Source organism: Equus asinus, chromosome 3, assembly GCF_041296235.1.
Source record: "Equus asinus isolate D_3611 breed Donkey chromosome 3, EquAss-T2T_v2, whole genome shotgun sequence".
Lineage (NCBI taxonomy): Eukaryota > Metazoa > Chordata > Mammalia > Perissodactyla > Equidae > Equus > Equus asinus.
In genome coordinates this window covers 52,539,718-52,562,561 of record NC_091792.1, presented here as the reverse complement: position 1 = coordinate 52,562,561, position 22,844 = coordinate 52,539,718, and the positions used below count along the sequence as shown (strand labels likewise).

The 22,844-nt window shown below is 35.2% G+C and overlaps 1 protein-coding gene across 3 annotated transcripts in view; it reads left to right on the top strand.

Annotated features, from left to right (window-relative positions):
- SPOCK3 (SPARC (osteonectin), cwcv and kazal like domains proteoglycan 3) overlaps positions 1-22,844 on the top strand; it is a 468,925-nt gene that overhangs the window by 245,388 nt on the left and 200,693 nt on the right. The window lies entirely within an intron of this gene.

Genomic DNA, 22,844 nt, shown 5'->3' with positions numbered 1-22,844 from the left:
TTTTTTTTTTCCCTAACACCTATTACTTTTTAAAGGTAGTATAAGTAGGTCATCATAGTTCTTAGCAAACTGTAAATATTTTAAAAATTGAACTATTATGATTTTTTGTTGTTATTTGAATAAGGAAGCATTCACACATTTCAAGATTCAAAATATACTAAAGTATGGACAGGGGAAAGTCTTCTTCTCAAGCTGTCCATGCTACCCAGTTCCCTTTCCTGGAATCAAATAATGTTTTTAATTTTTTTGAATATTTCCCAAAAGATTTTATTCACATATAAACAGATGCATTTTATTAATTTCCTTTTTCCCTTGGATTTCCCATTGTCTTCACTGTGTGTGTATGTTTGCTTAACAGGGTGTTTTGAGATTGTTCTTTGTACATAGATTTTCTCTCCTTTTTTTTCTTATAGCTACACTACATGCCTTATTACTGTTTTTAAACTGCTTACACATGTGATGATTTGTATACAGTATATTCCTCTGAGCTCAGCACATGGTGGGTATATAGTAAATGATATTCTTCTTTCTTTTCTCCTGTATTTTGGAGATATTATGAGATTCTAGCCCAAAACCAGAGGCATGATATAAATTCATCTGTCTTGTTTATCCAATTCTGACCTTTGTTCTAATGCTTTGTTCTAATAAAGAGCTCATGAGCTGTTCTCAACACCAAGACTTGTCCCCTTTCTTTTAACCCTCTCCTTATTTGACTCACGAGGACTCAACTGTCTTGACTTGAGAAATTGCTGCTCCTAGTATTACTAATGTGGTTCTTGGTCCAGCATTAGTGAAAACATTCTTATGATATACTTAATGGTAGACTAACTCAGAAACCCTGGATCAATATCTGCTTCCTCTGTAATGGAAGACTCGTCCTTTGTTTCAAGAGTCAATGGAGACTTTTACGCTGATTTGTAGCAATAACTTTGAATCATGGCTAGACTTGAGTCACAAGCTTGTGTTACTAAAAGGAAGCTAAAATCTCTGTGTATGTGCATTTTCAATTTTGCCGAGAGATAAAATTGATGTAAGGCTATACTGATTCAAATCTGTTTTACATCCTTCTTCTTAAAAGAGAAGAGCTTTGGCAGCCTTCCCAACTAATGGAAGATTTCCAGAGAAAAGTTAGTGACTATCAGATTCTGGCTCACTATCAATGGAACAATCACTTAAGAAGCATTAGGTTTAAATGAATGCTCATTCAGACTTATCTGATACTGAAACCCTCCACATATCCTTGAAAATATGTATTCTGAATTTGAAAACATGAGTATTCAGAATCAATCCATTACACATAACCGTGAAAGTAATAGACAAAAACAACACTGGAAATTCTGTAATTTAGAATGATAGTAATTTTAAAGATTGGCAAAGAAAAATTACAGTATAATCAGGGAATGCTAGGTTTATGAACTTTTATAGGTATTCCCTATTTAATAATTATCATAATGAATATCTTAACATATTCATGAGATTTACAACTCTTTATACGTTTTTGGTCTTCATTCTATGTAAATTTTCATAACTGAGATTAAGTTTAAATAAGTATGAGTTAGTTTAATTGACTCCATGTAAAATAAAGCCTTTAAAAACAAATGAATCAACCCCTAACTTATACACTTCTACTAAATATAGCGTTTATAAAGAGACTAAAAACAATAATATTTAAAAAAACAGATTTAATAAGAAGGTATAATGAGTAATTTTGAATGAGTTTGAGTAAAATGTCTGCAAACAACAAAAATAATCCGCATTTAAGTGCAGTAAAGGAATAGGGAATTATTAAATAGGGAATTTTGTGAAAATAAAATGAGTGTTGACATAAGAAGACTTTGGTTGAAATTTTTGCTTTGCCACTGATTAACTCTGTGAACGTGGGCATACTGCCTCATCTTTCTGAATCCTAGTTTCCTCATATACAAAAACTGACTAATTTTTAATAATAATTTAAAATTAATTTTATAAGGCAAATGGTATAATGAAAGAAAAATACTTAGATCACATATGTACAGTATCTGTGAGATCTTCAATAAATGTTAGTTTTCTAAAAATGGCAAGTGTAGAGATAGTAAGACAAGTAGTTAAAGCATTTAGTACTTAATGGCTAGACTGAGCTCTCAAAACTAGAAAAAATAGTACCAGTCAACTTGTTTTGTTAGCAAATATTTATTGAGTGATTCTTTGTTTTGTGTGCCTTACTAAGCACTAGAAGTTACAGAAATTTAGTTTTATGAAAAAAAGAGAAAGTAAAGAAGGAGGATAGAGTGTGTTGGTGAGATGGAAGGAGGACAGGATGTTGCCAGTTTAAATAGGATAGCTAGGAATGGATGCATTGAGAAAATAAGGACCTAAAGGCAGCCAGCAGTTGAGTCATATGTGTATCTAAACGTTAAACTGAATATCAAATTCTAAGGCTGAAGGCAGAAGAGAGTGTTCCAGGAGCAGCAAAATTCATTGTCATAATTAAACTTTGGTTAAGTTCTTAAGTCATGCTGAGACTGGGGTGGAATGAGCAGGGGCAGGAGCATGGTGACCAATTGCAGTGATGCAGGTGGGAGATGATGATTGATGGTTTAGGCTGAGGTTATAGCAGTGCAGGTGGTAAAAAGAGATTAAGCTCTGGAAATACTTCTATTATAAAGCCAGTAGGGTTTGCTAAGAGATTGGACACGAGGTATGAGAGAGAGGGGTCAATGTTGCCTCCAAAGTTGGCCTGAGCAACTGGAAGAATGAAATTGCTGTTGCGTGAGATAGAAAGTGGTGGACACAGGTATTTTGTTTGTTGGTTGGTTACTTTTTGGTGGGGAAGAAGAGTTTTGTCAGTGGAATTTGAACAGAAGCTCACTTTAGACATATTAAGATCGAGATATCTATGCAATTAGACACATAAGTCTGGCATTTAGGGTAGAGGTTTATATTCCAAATTATGCCTATAGGCATGTAATTGGATAACAATAACTACAGTGTGTGCAGATAAAAGTTACAAGATAGAGCAGTGGGGATGTCCAACATTAACATGTAGGTACAAAGTTCAAGAACAAGTAAAGTATACTGGGAAAGAGCGGCCATAGAGCAGAATGAAAACCAGAGACCATGGTGTGACCAATCTGAGTGTTTCAATGAATAGGGTGTGCTGAATTGTATCAAATGCACCAAATTGTATCAAATGTATTAAATTGTATCAAATGAAGGTCAAATCAAGGACTGAGAATTTACCATTTGGGTTGTAATGATGTGATAATCATTTATAAACTTGACAAGAGTGGTCTTTGTGTGGTGAGGGTTCAAGAAAGCTTGAGAGAGAAATTAGAATGTAACTATTCTGAGGAATTTTATTTTAAAGAAAAAGGGAAATGGCACATACATTAGGGTTTATCATTAGCTATTAAGACATAAGTGTTAATGCTGAATCTCAGAAGATTAGTTTGTAATTATGTTTTAATTAAATCTAAATAAACAACATACAAGGGCCGGCTCCGCGACCGAGTGGTTAAGTTCGTGCGCTCCGCTGTGGCGGCCCAAGGTTCGGATCCTGGCGCGGACATGGCACCGCTCGTCAGACCACGTTGAGGCGGCGTCCCGCATCCCACAACTAGAAGGACCTGCAACTAAGATATACAACTATGTACCGGGGAGGTTTAGGAAATAAAGCATAAAAAAAAAAAAAGATTGGCAACAGTTGTTAGCCCAGGTGCCAATCTTTAAAAAAATAAAAAAAATAAAAATAAAAAAATAAATAATATACAAATAGATATGGATTATTTGATTATAAATGAATTTTACAAGTTTTTGCAAATTATCTGAAGTATTATTATGTTGTTTTAATATTAATAATTTTTAAAATTTTTGAAAAGTTTTTTTTTTTTATTAATGTTATGATAGATTACAACCTTGTGAGATTTCAGTTGTACATTTTTGTTAGTCATGTTGTGGGTACACCACTTCCCCCTCTGTACCCTCCCCCCACCCCCCCTTTTCCCTGGTAACCACCGATCAGATCTCCTTCTCAATATACTAATTTCCACCTATGAGTGGAGTCATATAGAGTTCGTCTTTCTCTGACTGACTTATTTCGCTTAACATAATGCCCTCGAGGTCCATCCACGTTGTTGTGAATGGGCCAATTTCGTCTTTTTTTATGGCTGAGTAGTATTCCATTGTGTATATATACCACATCTTCTTTATCCAATCATCAGTTTCTGGGCATGTAGGCTGGTTCCACGTCTTGGCTATTGTAAATAATGCTGCGATGAACATAGGGGTGCAACGGACTCTTGAGATATCTGATATCAGGTTCTTAGGATAGATACCCAGTAATGGGATGGCTGGGTCATAGGGTATTTCTATTTTTAACTTTTTGAGAAATCTCCATACTGTTTTCCATAGTGGCTGTACCAGTTTGCATTCCCACCAACAGTGTATAGGGGTTCCTCTTTCTCCACAACCTCTCCAACATTTGTCGTTCTTGGTTTTGGATGTTTTTGCCAATCTAACGGGGGTAAGGTGATATCTTAGTGTAGTTTTGATTTGCATTTCCCTGATGATTAGCGATGATGAACATCTTTTCATGTATCTATTGGCCATATTCATATCTTCTTTTGAGAAATGTCTGTTTATGTCCTCTGCCCATTTTTTGATCGGGTTGTTTGTTTTTTTGTTGTTAAGCAGTGTGAGTTCTTTGTGTATTATGGAGATTAACCCTTTGTCGGATAAGTGGCTTGTAAATATTTTTTCCCAATTAGTGAGGTGTTTTTTTGTTTCAATTCTGTTTTCCCTTGCCTTGAAGAAGCTCTTTAGTCTGATGAAGTCCCATTTGTTTATTCTTTCTATTGTTTCCCTCAACTGAGGAGTTACAGTGTCCAAAAAGATTCTTTTGAAACTGATGTCAAAGAGTGTACTGCCTATATTCTCTTCCAAAAGACTTATTGTCTCAGGCCTAATCTTTAGGTCTTTGATCCATTTTGAGTTTATTTTGGTGTGTGGTGAAAAAGAATGGTCAATTTTCAATCTTTTGCATGTGGCTGTCCAGTTTTCCCAGCACCATTTGTTGAAGAGACTTTCTTTTCTCCATTGTAGGCCCTCTGCTCCTTTGTCGAAGATTAGCTGTCCATAGATGTGTGGTTTTATCTCTGGGCTTTCAATTCTGTTCCATTGATCTGTGGACCTGTTTTTGTACCAGTACCATGCTGTTTTGATCACTGTAGCTTTGTAGTATGTTTTGAAATCGGGGATTGTGATTCCGCCGGCTTTGTTTTTCTTGCTCAGGATTGCTTTAGCAATTCGTGGTCTTTTGTTCCCCCATATGAATTTTAGGATTGTTTGTTCAATTTCTGTGAAGAATGTTCTTGGGATTCTGATTGGGATAGCATTGAATCTGTATATTGCTTTAGGTAGTATGGACATTTTAACTATGTTTATTCTTCCAATCCATGTGCAAGGAATGTTTTTCCATCTCTTTATGTCATCGCCTATTTCTTTCAAGAAAGTCTTGTAGTTTTCATTGTATAGATCCTTCACCTCCTTGGTTAAGTTTATCCCAAGGTATTTTATTCTTTTCGTTGTGATTGTGAATGGGATAGAGTTCTTGAGTTCTTTTTCTGTTAGTTTATTGTTAGTGTATAGAAATGCTACTGATTTATGCACGTTAATTTTATACCCTGCTACTTTGCTGTAGTTGTTGATTATTTCTAATAGTTTTTCTGTGGATTCTTTGGGGTTTTCTATGTATAAGATCATGTCGTCTGCAAACAATGAGAGTTTTACTTCTTCGTTACCTATTTGGATTCCTTTTATTTCTTTTTCCTGCCGAATTGCTCTGGCCAGCACCTCCAGTACTATGTTGAATAGGAGTGGTGAAAGTGGGCACCCTTGTCTTGTTCCTGTCCTCAGAGGGATGGCTTTCAGCTTTTGTCCATTGAGTATGATGTTGGCTGTGGGTCTATCATATATGGCCTTTATTATGTTGAGGTACTTTCCTTCTATACCCATTGTACTGAGGGTTTTTATCATAAATGGGTGTTGGATCTTGTCGAATGCTTTCTCTGCATCTATTGAGATGATCATGTGGTTTTTGTTTTTCATTTTGTTGATGTAGTGTATCACGTTGATTGACTTGCGGATGTTGAACCATCCCTGTGTCCCTGGTATAAATCCCACTTGATCATGGTGTATAATCTTTTTGATGTATTGCTGTAATCGGTTTGCCAAAATTTTGTTGAGGATTTTTGCATCTATGTTCATCAGTGATATCGGCCTGTAGTTCTCCTTCTTTGTGTTGTCCTTGTCAGGTTTGGGGATCAGAGTAATGTTGGCTTCATAGAATGTGTTAGGGAGTTCTCCATCTTTCTCAATTTTCTGGAACAGTTTGAGGAGAATAGGTTAAAAGTTAGAAATACAGCCACAGCACCTGCAATGAACTCCAAATTCCGCAATCTTAGTACTTAAAAAAATTCATAACTAAAAAGTAAACATTGGTGGATATTTGATTACTATTGTTGGTGGAGTTTGCATGTTCCATGAAAAAATAATATTCTGTTTATTCACAATAATCTTACCTGCTTTAAAATTGTATTAAAAGATTACTAAGGGGGTTGGCCCCGTGGCCGAGTGGTTAAGTTTGCGCGCTCCGCTGCAGGTGGCCCAGTGTTTCGTTGGTTCGAATCCTGGATGCGGACATGGCACTGCTCATCAAACCACGCTGAGGCAGCATCCCACATGCCACAACTAAAAGGACCCACAACAAAGAATATACAACTATGTACCTGGGCGCTTTGGGGAGAAAAAGGAAAAAATAAAATCTTTGAAAAAAAAAAAAAAGATTACTAAGGCTTTGATGGGCTTTTGCCAAATGACTTTCAGATTTATCTCATGAAGAATATAAGCTGGTGGGATCTGCCGTTTATATTACTTTTCAGCTTCCTATTTAACCCATGAATACTTCTGAGGCAGTAAGTTCATGTTTTAAAGAACTATTAAATTTGTATATATAGATAAGTAATATCTGTTTGCCAGATATATTTCTTAGCTATAGATGAATTAATTTTACAATTAGAGCTAAAATATATTTTATGTACATCAAAGGCTTGTGTTATAATTTTCCTTGGAAAAAATTCTTTTGTTTATCCTCAAAATTTAAAAATAACTTGCATTTCCACTGAATTGTTCTTTTTCACTCTTGAATCCATCTTTTTCAGGGGTAATTAACTCAACTGGTGATCCAGCCATTTTTGTTGTGTGTCATTGTCTCACGACAGTGCATTTAGGGCAAATTTATTTTGCATGAGTTTTAATCCAGGAATATTTCCTTTTACATTTCGTACTAATTATCTTTCTTTTTGTCATTTGATAATATTTAAGAATTTGATTGAAAAAACTTGCCTTGTTCCGGTGACAACTACCTATGATGAGGTAGATCAGTACTTTTGACTTAACTGCGAGGTGTTCCCCCTTTAACAAGTTCTTTACACTTTGGCAATATATTTTGGAGACACTTCTTAATAATTATGGATATTGTGTTATGGAAATAATAACATGTATATCTGAAGATGCCGTTGTTTGTTGTTAAAAATAAGAAAAGCATAATCTTTCAGGCAGAGTTTACTCAACCTACTGAATTATTTTTAGTGTGATTGCATTCAAATGCAATTTGTTTCAGTTATAAATATGTCACACATTTAGTTATTTTATATGTTGCTAAAACTATTCTATGTATTCTTATATATTTTGAAGTATTTCATATTGTTTAATAGGTAGCTAGGACTGTAGTAATTGGTTCCATTGTTGATCAACAATTAAAAATAAGAAAGCCCATGTGTGCTTACTTCAAAATAAACACCATCCAAACAATGTTGAGGCATAGCTGGACAAAATTTAGTATGTAGTAAATAGGTTATACATTTTTTTGACATAGGATTACAGAGCTTCTTATTTTTATACTTTCCAGGGTTTTAAGAGATATCAGTTTGGAACATCATCATTTATGCTTCTGTTTTTCCCTCTGAAAGTGTTCAAAGTGCTTGGTGTTCTTTTGATTTGTCAGTTTTTCTTTATGATATGCTTGTCAAAATAGGGAGCTAACTTGGGACAGAATATTCTGAAGCTGCCAGCACTGCTATTGAGAATGTCATCATTTTACATTGTAAAACGTTGCTGTGTGATGAAGGCCAGCTGGTGCATTTAAGTTTCTTATTGGAAATTTTCATCTGATTCATTATTGTGATTTGTGGTTTTGTGCAGAGACACTTAATCATTCTTATGTAGCAAGCACTTCTGAAGCTGTTGAAGGCTTTTTCTTTCGCTGAGTAATTTGTGCTATCAATCTGCAGTTTGGAAGAATTTCCAGCTTGTTGTATTACCAATGTTTGTTTGCACAGGAAGTGATGTACCACAGAGGCTGAATTTACAGTCATGGCTTTCAATAGACTAATAAGCAGTACAGCGTCTTTTGTGATGATATTATTATGTAACTTAGATTAGCACAATTATCTTGTACCTATCCAGTCATAATTCTCTCTTGTGCTATCTCAAGAGCCAGCAGGGAATTGCTTGTTTTCTTGCAAAGTCACAGTTAACTGTGCCTTGGTTTTACTCCTTTATTCTAAAGATATTGCGCGTTAATATTTTGACATGTTTCTCTAGTAGTAGTAACCTGCCACTAGTAATTTCACATGGGTTAATTCTGCTTTTGCCATTATCAAAACTTGCTTTAACATTTGTGTTTGGTGGTAAGCTGAAGCTACTGATGTCTAGTATGTTTCAGGAAAATACATACATGCAAAATATATTACTTTAATTGTTTATACAGAGTGTTCGCTTAATTATAGGAATTATATTCTTAACCATTTCATGTTTTGGGTCATATCTTTTTTTAGATTCAAATCTAACAGTTTTGGGCAAATAAAAGATATTCACAGAAAATCAACAATGAAAAACATATTTTCATTGAAATACTTTAAAATATTTTTTCATTATTATTTAATGAGAAAAACTATTCTTGTGAAACAGAAAACATATGACTATCTCTTTTTCTAATTGGAAGAAATAGGGACATTTAAACACGGGAATGAATGAATGTACAAAATGTCAGGTAGTCCCCAAATACCTGTTATAGACATTTTTTGCTCCCATTTCCTCACATCTGTCTCCTAAAATAATCAAGCTCTTTAAAAACAAAATTTCTTTTATTACTGAACTCAACACTACCAAAATGTCAGTGAGGCATAGGGACACGGAGGGCAAAATAAAAATCCACCATAGTAAAATTCTTGATATATTCATGAAAAATCTAGTGAAGCTATCTGCACAAATATTTATGTATCAGAAAACTTATAGATCTTTTACTCTTCTCTGTGTCACATCTTGGAGGTACCGCTGGATTTTTCTTCTGAATTGTGTAAATTACACATTGAATTAGATGCCAGAAAGTGCTATGCCTGTGATCTATTTCAGCTTGACTTTCTTAGTTTAAAAAGTCACATGACTAGAGCTAGGACTATATCAAATGACTTTGATGTATGTTATATGGGTTTAGGATTATGTCATTTTTTTTTAAAGATTTTATTTTTTCCTTTTTCTCCCCATAGCCTCCCAGTACATAGTTGTATATTCTTCGTTGTGGGTCCTTCTAGTTGTGGCATGTGGGATGCTGCCTCAGCGTGGTTTGATGAGCAGTGCCATGTCCGCACCCAGGATTCGAACCAAGGAAACACTGGGCCACCTGCAGCGGAGCACGCGAACTTAACCAGTCGGCCACAGGGCCAGCCCCAGGATTATGTCATTTTTATGATACAAGTTCTCAAGTCCTGCATTACTCTATTTTCTAAAGTCTTGTTCTGGAATCTGCAGTTATCTGTAGAATTTTATGAGCATGGCAAGAAATTTAAGAGAATGTGATGGCACATCAATATTGCAGTCCCACAGGGGTTCAAAAGAAGTGCAGGTATTCTATAATAAAACCCCAAGCTGAATGTTAAAGGGGAGGAACTAATGAATGTTAGCCTGAAGATCTGTGTAACTGATAACTGACCAGAAAAGGAAAACGCCCTCATGTGGATAAAAAGGTCAATGAACTTCTCAAACCAAAATCCAGTAAGTTGATGGAGATATATGACAACTGTTTTCAGATATTGGGTCAAGGCTGTACAGGATTCCAATACTTAAGAGAGGGGGGAATCACATTAGCTAGACATGAGACAGTGATGCAGATAAACCCTGAACAGATTGGTCTGGCTGACCCGGGGAGGCAGAGCTCAGAATTTAGGGCTGTTGAGGTGGTTAATGTTTGAAGACTGGGCTAATAGAAAGAAGGGAGCTGCAAAGAGGAGGGGCTTCATCAGTCTGTGTAGGGATACTCTTTCATCTTGGCCGAATACACAAGATTAACAAGTTTAGGGAAAGACATGGTTCCTAGGGAGCTGTGAGTTGAATGGAGATTCCGGAGGTTGCACCATGCTGGTAGGCATCGACAAGACAGAACATAGGGGCCTCTCTGTGGCTTCTGTGGGGGCTCAGTTAACCCTCAAGGTGCGTCAGGCTTTGGAATTAGGATAATTTAACACTTTTGCAGTATTCTCTAAGGGTGCTCCATGAACCCCTGGGGATCTCTAACCTTCTAGGGGCTCAGTGAGGTCAAACTGTTGAATAGTAATAATATCAACAACAATAATAAGGATAATGGTAGCATGCTATTTGCCCCTTTTTTCACAGTATTAACATTTGCAGTTATGTCACCAAAGCATGTGAGTAAAACTTCCAATAGTTTAGCATGAGGTAAGGCAGTGGCAGCAAGCCAGGGTCGTAGTCATTTTATTCTTCACTGCCATGAAATTACGGTAGAAAATAACAGTTTCACTTGAGTATTCTTGATAAAGCACTAAATATATTAATTTTATTAGTTTCAACCCTGAGTGTGCTTTTTAAGAATCTGTATGATGAAGTTAGAAATACGTATAAAAAACTTTCTGCTGCAAAGTGAAGTAAAATATTTTTCTCAAAAGAAAACACTTGTATGATTGAGTTGCAAAGAGAACTAGCCACTTTTTTTCCACAGAGTAACAATTTTATATAAAATAGTGACAAACAGAAAACTAGGGTTATTCTGGCTTGAGTGTTTGAAAGACATATTCTTAATAATGAATGAAGTGAACCTGTCACTTGAAAGGAAGCACTGGACAGAAACAGGTGACAGAAAAAGTATTTGAATTAATAGTGGCAAACGTTTACTAAAATTGGTAAAATACAAAACTGCAGATCCAAGAATTCCAGCAAATGTCCAGCAAGATAAAAATTGCACATGCCACAAAGGGGAACAATAATATGAAAAATGACTAACTTGTCATCAGAAACAATGGAGACAGGAAGACAATGGAATGACACATTTAAAGTGCTTGGAAAAAAAAAAGTCAAACCAGAAATATCCTACAAAATCAAACTTCAGAATTGAAGGTGAAATAAAGACATTTTCAGAAAAAATATTTGCCAGCAGACCTTTCAGTACAAAACACCCTAAAAGACAATCTTCAAGTTGAAAGGAATACAACCATATTAAATCAGGTCTACAGAAAGGAATGGAACACACTGGAAATATTACATATGTGGGTAGATTCATATGTGTAAATGTGTATCTTTTCTTGATTTTTTAGAAAAGACATATAACTTTAAAATATAAATTATAATATCCATTGTTGGGTTTGTGTGTGTGTATAAAATTTTTTTGTATGTTATCACCTATATATATTTATATATAGAATATTTTGGGATTAAAATCCTGCCTATTAAGTAGTATGTGATGGCATAGAATAAAGATATGTGATGAGGACACTAGTTGAGATTCTGTGTGCCCTAATTATTTTAAATTATTATGATTTTGTGTGTATTCTGAGTTGCCATTTTCCTAAGGGCACAGAGAGGACCTGATATACAGCAACAACTATATGGTTGAGAGTTCAGAGGGCTGATGTCTAAGTACCTTTAAATCCCACAGCATTATAGGCTGATCTGCTGTACTTTAACTTTTTATTCCTATTTTTACTTTGTCTTTTCCTTTCCTCTGAAAATATTGATAATGAATACTGATAGGAAGAAAGGAAATGTTTATACACAGGCAAGTTCTTAGGATAAATTTAAATTATTTAGGAAATAAGATGTTTAAGAATGGAGGCCTACGTTTACCCCTGAATTCATTTATTCTCAAAATTTATTGACCACCTAGTGTATATTAACCACAACACAAGGTAGTAGCTTTGCTCTCCCAGAGTGTACAGTCTAAAATAGGGCATAGGAAATAAGGTGACAGTGGGTTAATTCGTATGTAAAGGTGAGTGCAGACATTGTGGAAACAAAGAGGAACAGAACACGCAGGTATGGTTTCCCAACCTGAGATTCTCATGATAAGACCTTTAATTCATATTTTAAATCATATTACTAATCAAGGTATTTTATCCAATGACTCATGATATCTAATGTCTAATATAATAATGATCTATCTCTCATTTGTATTTTTGAAAGTCAGGAGAAAATATCCATCATTGGAATAAAAAACAAGTTTCAGATTGTACCACCAGTGCCTTTGTATTCATGTCCTTCCACTGAAAAATGGAGAATGTTAACCAAGGGCTTTATATAGAAAGGAAATCAACAACATTTTGTGTGCAGAATATTTAATGGCACGTTTTAATTTGTTTTTTTAAAATTGAATAAAAAAGAAAGAAAGTGCCATTTTTACATGAATCTTGGCTTTTCAGTATTGTCTCCTGGGGTTTAATTTAATGAATTTTAATACTGGAACGTTTTGGCGCTTGAAGGCCTTAAAAAACATCTTAGTGTTATGGTGCTAACACTAAATCCATTTAATATATTTTATTACCAACAGTGATGATTCAAGTATAAAATTCTAACTGATAAAAAATGTTAACTTATAATGAATACAAAACAAATATTTGTGTCAATCTGGCAATAAGGTCTCAATTTTCTTTTTTTTAAAATAAGTTTAGGCAGTTCATTTTTTAAAATTTGTTTTATTTTTCCTTTTTCTCCCCAAAACCGTTGTGTATTTTTAGCTGTGGGTCCTTCTAGTTGTGGCATGTGGGATGCTGCCTCAGCATGGCCTGATGAGTGGTGCCATGTCTGTGTCCAGGATTCGAACTGGTCAAATCCTGGGCCACCAAAGCAGTGTGCATGAACTTAACCACTCAGCCATGGAGTCGGCCTCTCAATTTTCAAATAATGAGTTACATTAAGTAAACAAAACAAATATCCTTGTTTCCTCACATTTCTATTTCTCTCTCTGAATTATGTGTTTTTATCCACTGGGCAAAATATCAACACGATGGTCTTGCTTAACTATTTTCAGTAATGGTGGGAAAGGTACAGGGCAAAAATGACCATCAGGGAGAGATTTTGGAGGTCTGATTTCAAGTGGCACAGGAGTAGTAGAACTAAGATTTGAAAAATCAGTAATTAAGATTTGATAATGCAGGTTACTAGGATGAGAAGTAGGGGCATAAACTAGAGCAATTTAAACTGCAGCAAAGAAGAGGCAAATACTGCCTAGCACAAAGTAGGCATGAATGACTGAATGACTAAAGGAATTATATTTGTTTAATTGTGAACCTAAGTAAGCTAAGTAACATACAGCAAATTTTGAAGTTAGCCATGCTGAGATGCTTACATGTTGGCATTCTCATGATTTAATGAGCTGAAGCTGTCTATTTGAAAATGAAACTATATCATTGGATTCCTATGGAATTTCATCTGTTGATTCAACATGCTATTTCTCATAGTTGGGTTTTGACAATGATTTCTTCTTTGATTGGAAGTAGAGTAAGTCATTTTCGATAGCTACCTAGGGCCCTCTGTTTCTGAGAGCTTCCAGGGTCTCTGGAAGTCCTGAAAATGTTTTCTTAAATTGTTTTCTGACGTTGGAACATTATAATGCAGTCCAAGATAATATTCTATCATTTAGATACAAATTCAAAGAAAAAAGATTTCCACCATAACGCCTTTCTTTTTACCTTTCATTTCCTACCTCTATCCTCCCTAAAATATTTCTAGTTGGAAGTGACATTGGTATTACCTGTACAAGATTTTCCAATGCTGCTGGGAATCAGGATACAAACACTGACCTGAAAAAAGTCCTAGTTTAACACTTAGTAGATGATGGCAAGAAGTAGGAAGTATCTGAGTATCTAATTGCAAGCTGCCAAGTTAGCCTTCCACGATTTTGTGGATGCTGGAAGAAGACAAGACTACTGGATCAGAGACAGAGGATGTTTTATTACTATCGAGGATAGTAGTAGCTAGAGTAATACTATTTTCACAGGTTCCCTGAGGCTCTGTTTCCACAGGTGACATAACAAGGGTCATGTGACACCTTTATACGCAGTGGTTTCCATTATAGGAAAGAGAACCTCAGTATCTTATAAGGAGTAAGGAAGACAGAACAAAGATTCCATTCCAAAAGATGTTTACATCTTAATCCCTGAACCTGTGAGTATATTAACATTACACATAAAAGAGGGATTAAGGTAAGAGATGGAATTAAAATTACTTATCAGCTGACCTTATGTTAGGGTGAATTTCCAGATTATCCAGGTGGGCCATTGTAATCATAAGGGTGCTTAAATACAGGAGGATGAAGGAGAAGAGTCAGATTCAAAGTAATGTGATGTCAGAAAGACTGGCGGCCATTGCTGGTTTTGAAGAGGGAAGTGGGCTGCAAGCCAAGGAATGTGGACAGCTGCAAGGAGCTGGAATGGACAAGGAAACATATTTTCTCCTAGAGCCTCCAGAATAAAAACCCTGTGGACATATTGATTTTAGTTCAGTGAGATCCATTTCAGATTTCTGACATCCAGAAATGTAACATAATAAATTTGTGTTTTTTTAATCCACTTAGATTTCTGGTAATTTGTTATAGGAGTAACAGAAAACTAATACATGCAGTGGGGAGCATATAATTAACTTAAGATCCAGTTAATTTTGCTTACATTAGAGCTAGTTCTGACCTTGGAGCCCAAGAATGTGGCTCCACCGAAGCCTATTTAGAGATCTAGATTTGGGGTCTACAAGGTCCACACAATTGTGCTGGTCTGTTTTTTAGAGCTAAACCTTGTAACAATGATAGAGGCCGCAACAGTAGTGGAGTAATCTGACTCTCTAGCTGTCTTTACCTCGTGGCATTAGGGCTGAGCCCTTTTGATTAAGTAACATTCCAGTGTTCTTTGAAAGTTTAAGGATGTATGACTGAAGTGGCAAATATTGGACCCAACATGATAACATATAAATACTCGCACCAATATTAACAAAGTAGGTTAGATCTTATAGGCAATTTAATGAAGCAGTCCCTATTGTATTTCCCTGTTGTATGTAGACATACAACTCTTTCTACAGAAAAGAAAAATCTGCAGATAAATTTATAGATAATGTTTTATTACAGAATCTAGATCCACAGCAAACTACAGAAGATGCCACATAGCTGAAGAAAAGAATGATATTCCTAAACAAGCTAAAGAACTCAAAAAATCGACTGCTTATCACCTCGCGTGCTGAGGCATACTCATCTACATTAACATCTTCAATGTGTGTTGCCAAATTAATAGATATTTTAGCATTATTTACCAGATTGTATGTTGAAAGAGTGCAAGATAATGAAAGTTCTGTTGTAGTTTGTGTTGTTCTCTATATAGGAGGCATAGTTCAATCTAGTAATATAACCAGAAGAGATCCCTGTTCATTGGAGCATGCAGTATCATTAATTCATGAGTATACACAGAACGCAGCAAGGGCAGCAAGCAATTTTTAAAAAGTAATGTAGTGCTGAAGAGCAATCATATGATTGAGATAAAAATTGGAAGGGAGATGTTTTATAATGAAAGACTTATATTGCTTAATAGCAATTGTTTTGTAATAATGAAAATAATCACAGTGGTGTGCTATGTTACATATATGTATGAACTCCATTAATGCTCAGAGAAACTGGATAAAATAGGAACCATCATGAATTCCACTTCTCTGATGAAGATACTCAGGTTCAGAGGAGCTGGCAAGTGAGGAAGATGATTTTGAACACCATCGTCTTCCTCCAGGGCCTATTTTCTGAACCTTTATTTCATACTTGTTAAAATGGTTGGCGTCTTCTTCTTTGATTTGTTGTTGTTGTTGAATTGCAAATATAGGAACCCTCTGAAGCTATCTTCTGAAAGCTTTTCTTTTCTAAGGATTAAGAAATAACTCAACTCGAAAAAAGAAAAAAAAAAAAATAGAGCCGGCCCGGTGGCGCAGTGGTTAAGTTTGCACGTTTCACTTTGGTGGCCCAGGATTTGCCAGTGTGAACATAGCACTGCTTGTCAAGCCATGCTGTGGTAGGCTTCCCACATATAAAATAGAGGGAGATGGGCATGGATGTTAGCTCAGGGCCAGTCCTCCTCAGCAAAAACAGGAGGATTGGCGGCAGATGTTAGCTCAGGGCTGATCTTCCTCAAAAAAAAAAAAAAAAGAAAAAAAGATCCAGGCCTCAGGAATAAACTTGAATGCCATCAGAACTCTTCGTATCTGCACATCTGTTTCAATTTTCTTTCTCAAAAGAGAATGGTATCTCAGTTTCTCTGCCTATGACTACAAGGTTTACATATGTAGAATGTCAAGAGACTAGCTGAATGGATAAAATGGAACACAGGCATTTTATATTTTTTGACTCCTGCTAAGTTATTCTCCAAAAGATTTTTTCCAGTACTTCAACCATTAGATTATGAGAATTCCCAATTCTGCACATCTTCATTTAGATTATATGGTTAAAATTATTGTGCATTTCTATGGGTGCAACAAGTTTTGCGTCCATGTTTAAGTATTTTTTGTATGTGTTTTTTTAATTTCATGGGTGCAATTTACATATTTAAAAGATTTTTTGAATTTAAGATGTTTATATTTTAAAATTTTGTGAACTTCATGGAAACAAGTGTTATCAGTTTATTTTGTGCTTCACTGAGGTTGGATTTATTTTCTTATCTTCTTTTTTTGGCTATTTCTATTTTCTCCTTTATTGCCTGATTGTATCATTGGCCCACATTTTCATTTTTGGCAATTTTAAAAATATATTGTGGATACTCTATTCCTTATTTCCACAAATGTAAAATTTTAAGTCTACAACTGCCAGATCAATCATCCTTTGGAACAAGAATGGCCTTTTCTATCCCAATTCTATAATTTTTATGAATCCAATTTTCTTGTATGTGAAGAATTCAACTCTCAGCGTTCAGTCCCTCTACAAGATCATCCTCAGCTTTGTTCCAGCTATTCTGTCTTTAGACTGCTACAAGACTGACCAGACTGGATTTCTTAAAATCTGATCACTCGTCTGCCTGCTCCTTGTTTTTCTCTTGCTCTTCCTTGTACATAAATATTCACACACAACTCTCCAGTTACCAGTGTTCATTCTATTCTGAATGCAAGCACAACGTGTCACCCTCCAATTCAAGCATTGATTTAGCTGACCTGGCTAACTCCATGGGACCTCTTTTGTCTTTACAATTCCAAATGCAATCTTCATGCTCCATAAAGAGGCTGACCTGCTAGAGAAGTTCTTTTATTTCTATGGCATTGTTTGAGTATCTGTCCTCCCCTATCAAAGTCTCTGCCAAAGCTTTTAAGATTGATTATTTTATGCTCTGGGGTAATGAATATTCTGAGATAACAGGCACATATATCCATCCTTCTGAGTAAATTCCAAGTGCTTTATATTCAGTGAGTTTTTAACGTTTCCCACCTGAAGTTATTTCTCCCTCTTCTATAGCTCATAGAAATTTGTATGCCTCATTGCGGCTTTTCACAATTATATGAGTGGTCCCTACCATCTGCTAGGGTGTATAACGCTCCTTGTCATTTTTTACTTTTGCATTCTCCATGTCAGCCTGCATAAAGTCTTGCTTTGATGTTAACATGTAAAAAAAAAAGAAAGAATTAATACAAACAAAAGCGTTAAAAAAGTAGTCCTTGAGTTGTCAAAGGATTTTACTTTTAAATCAAACATTTCTATATTGTTTGATATTTTTACAATGAGTGTATACTACTTTCAGGAAAATAAAATTTTTAGGTTTGTACTGTAGGAATAGCTTTATGAAAAAGATCCAAAATCATTAAATCTAATTAGACTGAAATGTTTCAATTATTATTCTCATATGTTTTTATTGCGCTTCATTTTGAAAATAACCGTAAAGAAGAAATTAAAATTTTTTGTTTTGTGCCTACTCCCCTAATTAAAGTGTATATTTAGTTTCTTATCATATTCTTTTATTTTATTACATATTATCATATACTTATAAAATATTCTTAATATAATTATAATAGTGTTACTAGTAATTAATAAATAATATCTCTAGACCTATCTTTAGGGGTCTAAAAACTATGGTTATATTTTTAAGTAAAGATAGCATTTCACATTTTCACCTAATTATGTTTCTCTCTTATTTTTCCACATTCTTTGATAATTCAGTCTCTTTGCTCACTTCCCCACTTAACCTATTTTTCTCATAAACATTAATTAGTTGGAAAAAATTGTAGACTCTCTTTTCTAACTTATTCACATCTTGCTTGATCAATCCTTATGTCCTTCTCTATTTTTTGCTTCATTAACTTAACAAGAACCAGGTAAACAATGTCAAATGAGCAAACCATATTTACAATGAGCACATTTCACACATTCTAAAACCATTAAAAAGTAATTAATGCTATGCTTAAAGCATCAATCGGATGCTTGTCAAATTTTGTAAATGAAAATTGATTTCTTTGTAACTAACTAGTTATGATTGAATTTGAGATATCATCAAAGATTTAAATAATATTATTTAATAATCACAGGCCCAAAATTACATACCTAATACCAAAAGCCCATGATAACAAACCTAGATTTAAGGTCTGATCTAAATGCAGTTTTAACCTCTCCCAGAAATGTAATCTTAATTGACCAGTCTGGAATTTTCTAGTCAAGCACCAGTAAAGTAATCTGTCATGTGGGACCTCTCTATCCTCCAGAGGAAGCAGAGGTCATCTGCATGATAAAACCATGCCAGTTCCCTTCCCCCGCAAAAATGTCCTAGCCCCAAATAAATCTTTCTTTTCTTTTGCTAATGACTCCCTTGCCTTCCCTTCTTCCTATAAAAACCTTCCATTTTGTACAGCCTCTCCAAGTGCCCTTCTAGTTGCTAGATGGGATGCTAGCCTGTGCTAGATGATTCATGAATCACCTAATAAAGCCAATCAGATCTTCAAATTAAAAATAAACAAATAAATAAATAACATTATTCAAGCTTGTCACTCTCCTCCCTTCCTCCAACTTATTTAGTGACTTTAAGTTCAAAGAAAGAGAGAGGACTTTTCCCTCTTGGTCATCCCTTTCATGTGCCTATGCAAGTATCTTTCATAGACATTTGTTGAAGGAATACTTTTCTCAGTTCTAGAGATACAGCAGTAAACAAAAGAGAGAAAAATCTCAACCTTCATAGACTTTACCTTCTAGTAGAAGGAGAAAGAAAATAAGCAAAATAAATAAATCTTCACTTAAATATCACCTTATCAATTTGGACTTCCATTATCACCTGAGTTCAATTGCAACCTTTCCCCACACCCCACTGTACCCTCTTTACCTCTTCCCTGCTTATTCTCCATAGCAATTTTCTTATTGCAGTAACATTGGATTATAACATTATATAGCTTTCAGATGTACATTGTAATATATTTTGAATTCTGTGTAGATTATATCATATTCACCACCGAAAAACTAATTATAGTCCATCCCCTTACAAATGAGCCTAATCACGCCTTTGGGCCTCCCCCTGCCCCCCTTACCCTATGGTAACCACCAATTCAATCTCCATTGATGTGTGTTTGTAGTTGTTTTTATCTTCTACTTATGAGTGAGATCATACGGTATTTGACTTTCTCTCTCTGACTTATTTCACTCAGCATAGTACCCTCAAGGTCCATCCATGTAGTCACAAATGGCTGGATTTCATCATTTCTTATGGCTGAGTAGTAGTCCATTATGTGTATATACCACATCTTCTTTATCCATAGCACTTTATACCTTCTATATATTGTTTTAGGTAATTAAGGTAATGGGGGAAAAGAATCACTGTAGTTGCTTGTTTGAAAAAACATTGTGGAGTCAGGGACAAGAATTGAGGCAGCAAGACTTGGTAGGAAGCTATTGCAATAATCCAGATGAGAGATGACTTTGGTTTGATCCAGCTTAGTGTTAGGGGACATTACGATAAGTAGCTGAGTTTGAAATATGCATATATATTTTATGCTTTTTTTTTGGCGACCAAGATTGGCCAAGAGCTAACATCTGTTGCCAATCTTCCTCTTTTTTTTTTTCTCCTCAGAACCCCTGTACATAGTTGTATATCCAAGTTGTAGGTCATCCTAGTTCTTCTATGTGGGATGCCACCACAGCATGGCTTGATGAGCAGTGTGTAGGTCCACGCCCAGGATCTGAACTGGCAAACCCCAGGCCATCAAAGTGGAGCACAGGGACTTAACCACTCAGTCACAAGGCTGGCCCTGAAATATATGTTGAAGAAAGAACAAACAGCTTTTTCTTCACGTTATGAGAAATACAGAGATGTGTATGATGACTTGAGTATTTTTGCTTAAGCGTCTAGAATGATGGAATTGCAATTAAGTAGGGTGGGGAAGTCTAAAGGAAAGACACCTTTGGGAGTAAAGAAATCAGCAGTTCATGGAAGACCATGCATTTATGTATGATTTTGTCCTTTAAGAGGGAGCAAAGGGTAAGTGTTCTAGGAAAATAGTGTATGATTTGGGGGCTCACTTGCATTTATTAGTGCATTAGTTTAAAATGAGATAAATATTGAGATTATCTGTTTTCTTTCAAACTCGTACATCTGCACAGGTGCAAAGGCCAAGTTGGGATTTTGATAACTGTGTATAATGAAGTGAGATAGAGGGGGTGATTTTAGTAATCGTTCGTGGACTCTAACCTGAGTAAGTAGAGAAGGGAGGACAGAAGCAGGATGAGGAAGACTGAGAAGATACTGATGGGCTGGAAGAATTGTTGGAGTTGGGATACAAGAGAGTGGGAGCTTGGACTTGAGACCACGGAGACCCTACAGTTATTAGTAATAATACAAAATAGTGTATAACCAAGGAAGTGAGTGGCTGAGGTTGGGCGGAGAAAAAGATGATTGCCATCAAGCATTTTGAAAATATCTATATGAGTATTAAAATCATCAAAGAATTCTGTTGGCGTGAGTGACAATGTACGAGCAGCAGGAGCCATTGAGGAACAATTAGGATCCAGGGTCCATAGATGCCTGTAAAAAGAAGGGATGGAAAAGTGTGATATAAAATTCAAAAGTGTCTGATTCTAGGGGGGAGTGACAAAGAATGAGGAGCAAGGGAGACACTATCCTGCTCATGGTATGAGTCATGTAACAGAATAAAAAAGCTTGAGAAGGCTCAAGAAGGAGTGTCTTCAGGGGACATGCAAGTTTGTTTAGAGCATGAAGGTGAAGGAAATGAATAAACTGTTATAGATTATATATTTGCTAAAGAAAACTATCCATTACTAATTTATATATTACTGCTTTTGGAAATGTTGGGAGCTATGCTTATGGGCTACTGAAATGTGCTGAAATGTATAGAGGTCCTCTATGATGTGGCAGTTAAGTCGTTTGAGTCCCTATTGGAATGGGATATCAGTATGTAGCAGGCAGGCCAAGGAAGTGAACGAGAATACTTGCATAAAAGAAATGTATGGATTATGACAGTCCAGTATTCTTAAAAATTGCATATCCTTTTCCAGACAAGGAAATTCATATACATGCATTTTTCTGTTCAAAACCAGAAATATTAACAAAGGCTTTTGCATGCAATATTTCAAAATATTTTTCAGAATAAGTTATATGAATTATGAATTCATATATCAGTACTTTTACGTAATAGTCACCCAGACAAAAATCTTGGTTTCACTAAGAGTTCATACTAGGGAATATTACTGTGAGCTACACATGGGAAATGTAAATTTTTACTTCCAAGAAGTAGTGAAGACGGCTTGGTTGAACCTCACAAATTATGCTAAGTGAAAGAAGCCAGATTCAAAAGACCACGTATTGAATGACTCCATTTATGTGAAATGTCTAGAAAAGATAAATCTACTGAGACAGGAAGTGCATGATTGGTTGTCTGGAGCTGGCATGGAGGATAAGGAGTAACTGCAAATGGGTGATGGAAACCATCTGGGATGATATGAATATTTTAAAATTGGATTGCAGTCATGGTTGCCTAATTCTGCAGATTTACTAAAAACCATTGAATGATACAGTTAAAATGAATGGATTTTGTATGACATTTATGTGAATTTTTGGTATGTATATTATACCTCAATTGGACTGTTTTTAAAAAAAGACATAATACAGAGAATGTTTGAAAATAACATTTAAGTGACAAAACTAGGACCAAAAATTAAAAGTAGTGCTGGTGAGTTTTAGCAGGAAAAGCTATTATGGTTATTTATTCTTTTTTTGGTTAATAATCTTGTAATTGGAATAGTAATACATTACATCCTTTGATCAAATAATCTTATTCCTGAGAATGTTTCCTATGGAAAGTAATTCAAAGGAGGCAAAAGCTACATGTACAACTTTGCTTATAGAAACTCTTCTCTCCCTAATAATAGTATTATCGTAAATAAATAAGGATACAACTACAAGGTTGTAATGGGTGAACATTCGGTAAATTATGCAATATTTGTACTGTTGAATATTTTGCAACATGATGAACCTAAGAATTTAGAAAATATTTGTGTAATAGTGGAAAAGATAGTATGC